Genomic DNA, 6,321 nt, shown 5'->3' on the forward strand with positions numbered 1-6,321 from the left:
CACTTATTGCTGACTGCGGGGCACATTTTATGTTGCATGGTAGACTATGCCAAATGTTCTCCAAATGTACTTGTGTATTAGGCTATATACTGTATAAGCAAATGAGAATCAAACATGACCTTTCGATACTTGTCTTGAAAGAGATAGTTTTGGATATTTAATCAAATACATATTCAATCGTTAACATTTCTACATAAGTGTGGTTCTGCAAGTGTATGTGTACTCGGTTATAAGAGGACACAGCATGTGTCATATGGATTCACTGTTGCCCCATGCTGTTCCTCTCTCTGTACAGCAGTTACACGGACGAGTGAAACATTCAAAGGGACGAGGAGAACCTGAACAGGTCACCTGATGTACAAAGCGACGTGCATAATAACCATCACACCTTTACTGTCTGACCCCTGATTCGTTCTGCCTTCTCAAATATATATCATCACATGTGTCCTCACTGCTAAACTTACATTCTTAAACGCTTACACATGCCCACACTTACACAAACAGTTCATGAATGATCACTTTCGAGACGTTCAAAATAACATAGAACATCTTTTGCTCTTTTGGTTCTGGAATGATTCTTTTGTGAACCAAAAAAGTTTTGCTCCAACCACGATCAAACACACCTGAACAGCTAATCCAGCTGTTTCCTTCCGGTCCTAAAGAAACATTATCTTCATCACAGATCCGTCCAAACTTTCACTGGATGAGATGTTCACAGAAGTTTGTCTTTTTCTGATTAAATGTTGAACCCAATACTCCTGCGAACAGGCTGATGGTCGACACCTAAATCGCCTGTATTACCCTTTGAATAGGAGGAAAGTTCATTACTAAAGTGTAGCTAAAAACCATGTCAAAGAAAACAAAGATTCCTTTAATTCCATTCCATCCATACATCTCAATAGATGACTGTAGAAACGACTTGAACTGGTGAGAGAAACTGAAGCTGTTCTTCTGACATTAGATACTAGTACACTCTAATAAGAGTAAAGAAATCATCTGTGCACTGGTCTTCCATCTGTGTCCATAGACTTTATCATATGACATCAGCCAGGCCTGAACATTATTTTCAATAACCAATTGGACAAAGTAACGTAAACAGTTTACATTTACATTTACATTTAGCAGACACTTTTATCCAAAGCGACTTACAAAGAATTCAGGGAGCAATAAGCAATATGTCATAAAAACAACATGGAATTTAACAACAGTGATTATGTACCTTTATATTCAATAATTGATAAGGCTTTATTGTTATACACATCCTTAACCACATCAACTCTTTAATAATAGCTTAAAATAATAATAATAATAAAAACGCAATAATAACAAATAACAATGCGTTTAGGCTAGAATTCGATAGAATATTGAGTCAAAATCAGAGATTGACTTTATCATTGTGAAGAAAAGATTGGGTGAAAAAGACTTTCATGAAAACAAGGACCAAAGTCATATCAGAATTTCAGATGAGCTCCTCTGACATTCTGGTGATTAAATCCCAGTTTCACGCTACCTTTCAGGGCTGTCCTGCATTGTCCCACACACGCGGATGACCTCTCCCACATTTGGTTTGTTGGGTGGTGGTCACCCTAGTGACAATTCATTTTCAAGTTTACAGAAGGCCCAGAACAAAAAATACCGTAGTTTGATCTGACTTGAAATGATTTCAATCTTTTATAATAAAGATGTTACACACATGGATGACAGTATACTTATTGAACAGCCTTTTTGGAACCAATGTTACAGCCATTGAATCATTTGCTATCCACAATAGAGTTAAGCCCTTTTGGCACCAATGGCTTATGTTCAGTGATTTGGCTTCACTGTCAAATGGATTAAGATTTCACTCGTGTCATTTTGGCAGAAAGAGCTCATTGGGGGCTTTCATTTGATATATATACAGCATATCTATGTCACCCAAAATGTCAGTTACGCCGCTCTGCTTCTCACCCCTTGTTATACGTGAAATATCTGCAAAAAATACTGTAAAATTATATGTAAAAAATTTCTTTAGTTCTTTCCTTCATCTCAATGCAAAGTGGGAAAGGATGGAGGCAAGTTCTTCTCTTCCACTCCACTCCACAGGTTTGTGTCTTTTAACAGCGTGGCTTTGATGTTGTTTCATCCCTGATAACCGATCCTGCCGCTAAACCCGACACCATTGCAGCGCTCCAGCCGGATTCAGTCACGAAACAGTGAGAGGAGTGACAGTGGAGTACAGTAAGGAAAGAACAGATCCTGTTGGTCTTGTTTTGAAGATACTTTTTTTAAGTAAATGAAGGAGATCAATATTATGCTATTGTTTATGCAGTATCTCTACCTGTACATAAATAAGCTCTGGTTTGGTCATCTCATTTCCGTCACTTTAGTGAGGCAATATTTTATCCGTGGGGAAAAGAGACCGTTAAAAACTCATTGTGGGGTTGTAAACCAGAGAAAAAGGAACAGATGTTATTCACAAGATGTGCCTGTATACTTTAAATGTTAACACTTGCTCCTGCGAGCCTTCAGGAACTCTTCTAAAGCTGTCATGAACAAAAGTCATTCACATCACATCGGTATTTATTGAGTGGTGGAAATGATGACATTCACACATGTGACATGACAAAACACATTTATCCAAATTTGGCGTCTCAGTCCAAACACTTTACTTGCAAAGTAGACTATAAATCAGTGTTGAAAAAATGACTACATTTCATTGTTTGTTTAAATTATTATTATTGTATAATATTATTTTAAAATGTAGAAGTTAAATGTAATAGCAATATTTTTTAATATAAAGAGTTAAAGTTAATAAAAACATTAATGTTGTGCCTATAGTTAAAGAAATTACGTTATCACTTTTATTTATAGCCAATAGCAATTTGATTAAAGCGATATTCCAGAGGCTAAACAAAATTTTGGCCATTATTCTTCAAGAAGAAAGACATATTCGGAAAGGATGCCTTGAGGGTGAGTCAAACGTGGGAAAATTTTGTTTTGCCTCTGAAATATCCCTTTAAGGTTGTTTAGGCAGGCATCACCTTTTGGATTCATGTGATCAAATAAAAATATTTTTTATAGCTTTCTATGTATAAAGCTCCAGAGGCGCTGAAAACTCCAAGCGCTGGCTGAAAACGTCGGTTGCGGGCACTTGAAGTGCGTTTTTTTTTAAGCAGAGGCATGTTGGCTACTATGATACGCTGTGCGTGAAAAAAACGCTGATCGCTGGCAACTGCTGACGTTTTCCAAAAACGCTGCATTTCCGTCGGATACAATTGCTAAAACACGCCGGGAGAAACACCTTGGAGGACACAGCGCCTAACTTGTCCCGCACCAAAGCAAGTTGGCAAAACACATTGACAACCGCCTGAAAATTCAAGCATTGTGTCAGGTTCCTCTTCAAATGTGAATCATTGCAAGTCATGTGTATGGGCATGTGTGTACTGTACGTCATATCCCCATGTATTCTATCAGATATAAAAGAAAGTCAAATGAAATATGTCCCTATTGGATCTCTTTTAGCTGCAGGGACAGAATAGGGTGATTGTGTTCAGAGTGATGGCTCTGACATGTGTTCTGTAGGTGGTTAACACCTCTGTGGGTTGTGGTCGATTATGAGCTTTAGAACGGCTCGAGCCTCAGGGAGCAGCGGGGCTTGTCTGTGGCAGGTGTCCAGTATTCACCTTATGGTTTATGAATAACCATTAACTGTATGTAGCTTTGCTTATATTTAGGCATGAACAGAGACCCCCAATCCACATGTAACAACGTGCGTATTTAGTATTTTTCAGCATTCTCAGTTCAATCCCTCTAATGCCACTTTAGAATCTTCCCAAACACGACTATTCAAGAACTCACGTCACACTATTTAATATCACACTCCTCATTCTCCAACACATAATGTCCACAAGTTCTTTGATCGTGAAGCATTTTTAGAAAGAACAGATCATTATGAGGTTCAAGCCAACCTCTGTTTGAACTTTTGAAATACACAAGCAATGCCGAATATCCTTTAAAAATGCTGGGTTGTTTCGACCCATGGTTGGGTCAGATATGGACATTTTCTCATTTAAAACAATGGTCATGTTTGTCTATATTTGACTTAACTGAAATTAAGTATAACTTCTCTTTTTTTATATAAATATCCCAAATGATCATTTGATTCGTTCTGTTTTTATAAATCATGGGAAGACCCCGCCAATTTATATGCGTGTTTTCAATAGCTGTGATCTGGAGTTCTGGTTTAACTCAAACATGACAGCACTGGCAAACGTAACATTTCCGTTGATAATTCAAAGTCTTGACAGCTTCAATGGCACAGTCACAAAACATAAAACCAAGCAAATTGTCGAGAATGACACTAAGGTGCAACAATTAATCCAACGTTACATCGTTCAGAATTCTCTCAATGACACAACATCAGTATAATAATATATCACTATTTATTCAAGTTTATTGTTGTAAGGTAATGGGTGTCAACTTGTTGAGTGAGTTTCTAATGAGGGTGGAGTACAGTTAATACCGGAGGCAGGGGTCATGACAGATGCTTTTGCTAAGCCTAAGCCTTAAGATTGTTCGCATCTCACCACAGGGATCTATTTATCACTCTCCGTGCCCTTTACAGGCTTTGGAGACATGCGAGGGGTATTAAGAAGTCAAATGGGTTTTTGGTATTATAAAACTATCAATTCTGGTCCTTGATAAGTTGAGCCACGTTCATAGCTGTTATGAAATAACTGATTCATAACAGATGACCACATTACATAGTCTAAGTATTAGCTGTGCCACTGTTGTTGTGTCTGTGTTTCTTGGCTCTGCTAAGCATATGGCAATAAACCCCACGAAGCATTGGGTTACAAGTGCATTTTATAACAGCTATAGAATTACCATTAAAAAGTTACTTTAAATAATAACAGACCCTTGTAAAAACATTTCAAATGTGTAATTAATATAAAGGGTATATAACAATAAAACACGAATCAAATCAACAAAATTATCAAATGATGAGCATTTTGTGAGCATTTCATTTTCATTACATTTTTTTATGTTTTAGGGGCAATTACACTAAGTTTAGTTGCCTCATAATGCGCAAAATATTTAAATAAATATAGTGATACATTAATTGCCGTGTCTATTGTTGAGACAAAGCACAGGAATACTAACTGTAAAAGTTAAAGGACCAGTTTAGCAGCATCTAGGAGTGAGTTTGCAAATTGCAACCAACGGCTTACTCCACCCGTCCCTAGTACAGAGGCGGACACAACATGGCGAATTACATGCAGTGGACCCACGATGTATGTTGATAGAAATAGCTCATTCTAAGGTAATAAAAACATCACACTTCATTATCTAAGGTCTTTATACACCTCTGAAGAGTCTACTCTCAGCCAGTCTTGTGTCATTGTTCCAAGGTTACTAGAGCGGGCAGGACCCAGACCTGACAAATGCTGTGATGATAGAGCTGGACAAAGGACACGGTGACTCTACAAAATTATTAATTATAATCTAAAATCTATTTTTTTTATTTAGCCTTGTTGTGCAAGCACTGTTGTGCTTTTGCCAGAGGGGAACTGGAATCCCCTGGTTAGGCCTGGTTTCCCTCTGAGGTGTTTTTCTCCTCCAATGGAGTTTTGGGTTTCTCACCACCATTTGCATACTGTTTTGCACCCCCGTTTGCCTGGCCGGGGGGGTGGGGGGCTGCTAGAATTTTATAGTTTTATTTAATTGAATAACCTTATATGTTTTCCTTATAGTCAATGTTTTCTTGTACAGCTGCTTTGTAACAATGAAAATTCTAAAAACCCCAATATAAATAAAGCTGACTTGACTAGAGTAAATTACATTGCATTTCTGTTATTGCTACAGTTATTGCAAATTACACACTGGTCCTTTAATGGTGTTATGAGATATTTTTACATCGCTTTTCAACCCCAATGATCATTTTATAATCAATGTTTAAATGCAAAGCCATAATACATTTATGTGCTGTTCAGTTTCTTTATTGTTGTTTCTTCTTTTATGTTCTGAATTGACTTCTGATTACATACATCTCTCTCTCTCTCTCTCTCTCTCTCCCTCTCTCTCTCTCTCTCTCCGCAAAATGAGAATCATGAAATACAGACAGGAATTAAATCTTATAATTCAGAGCAAAGCTATAAAAAGAGCTGTAAGTGCTTCCTGCATACAGTTTCTAAAATCTGCAATGTAATTTAAAAAATGGAAGTTAAGAGAACCTCTCAATACAGTGAAAGACTATAAAAAGATATTAATCATTTCCCGTTACTGTCTGAAATGGTCTGAAATTTCATTAAGAGAGGAAGTCACAGTGAACAACACAAAAAG

This window comes from Barbatula barbatula (assembly GCF_947034865.1).
Source record: "Barbatula barbatula genome assembly, chromosome: 16".
Classification (NCBI taxonomy): Eukaryota; Metazoa; Chordata; class Actinopteri; order Cypriniformes; family Nemacheilidae; genus Barbatula; species Barbatula barbatula.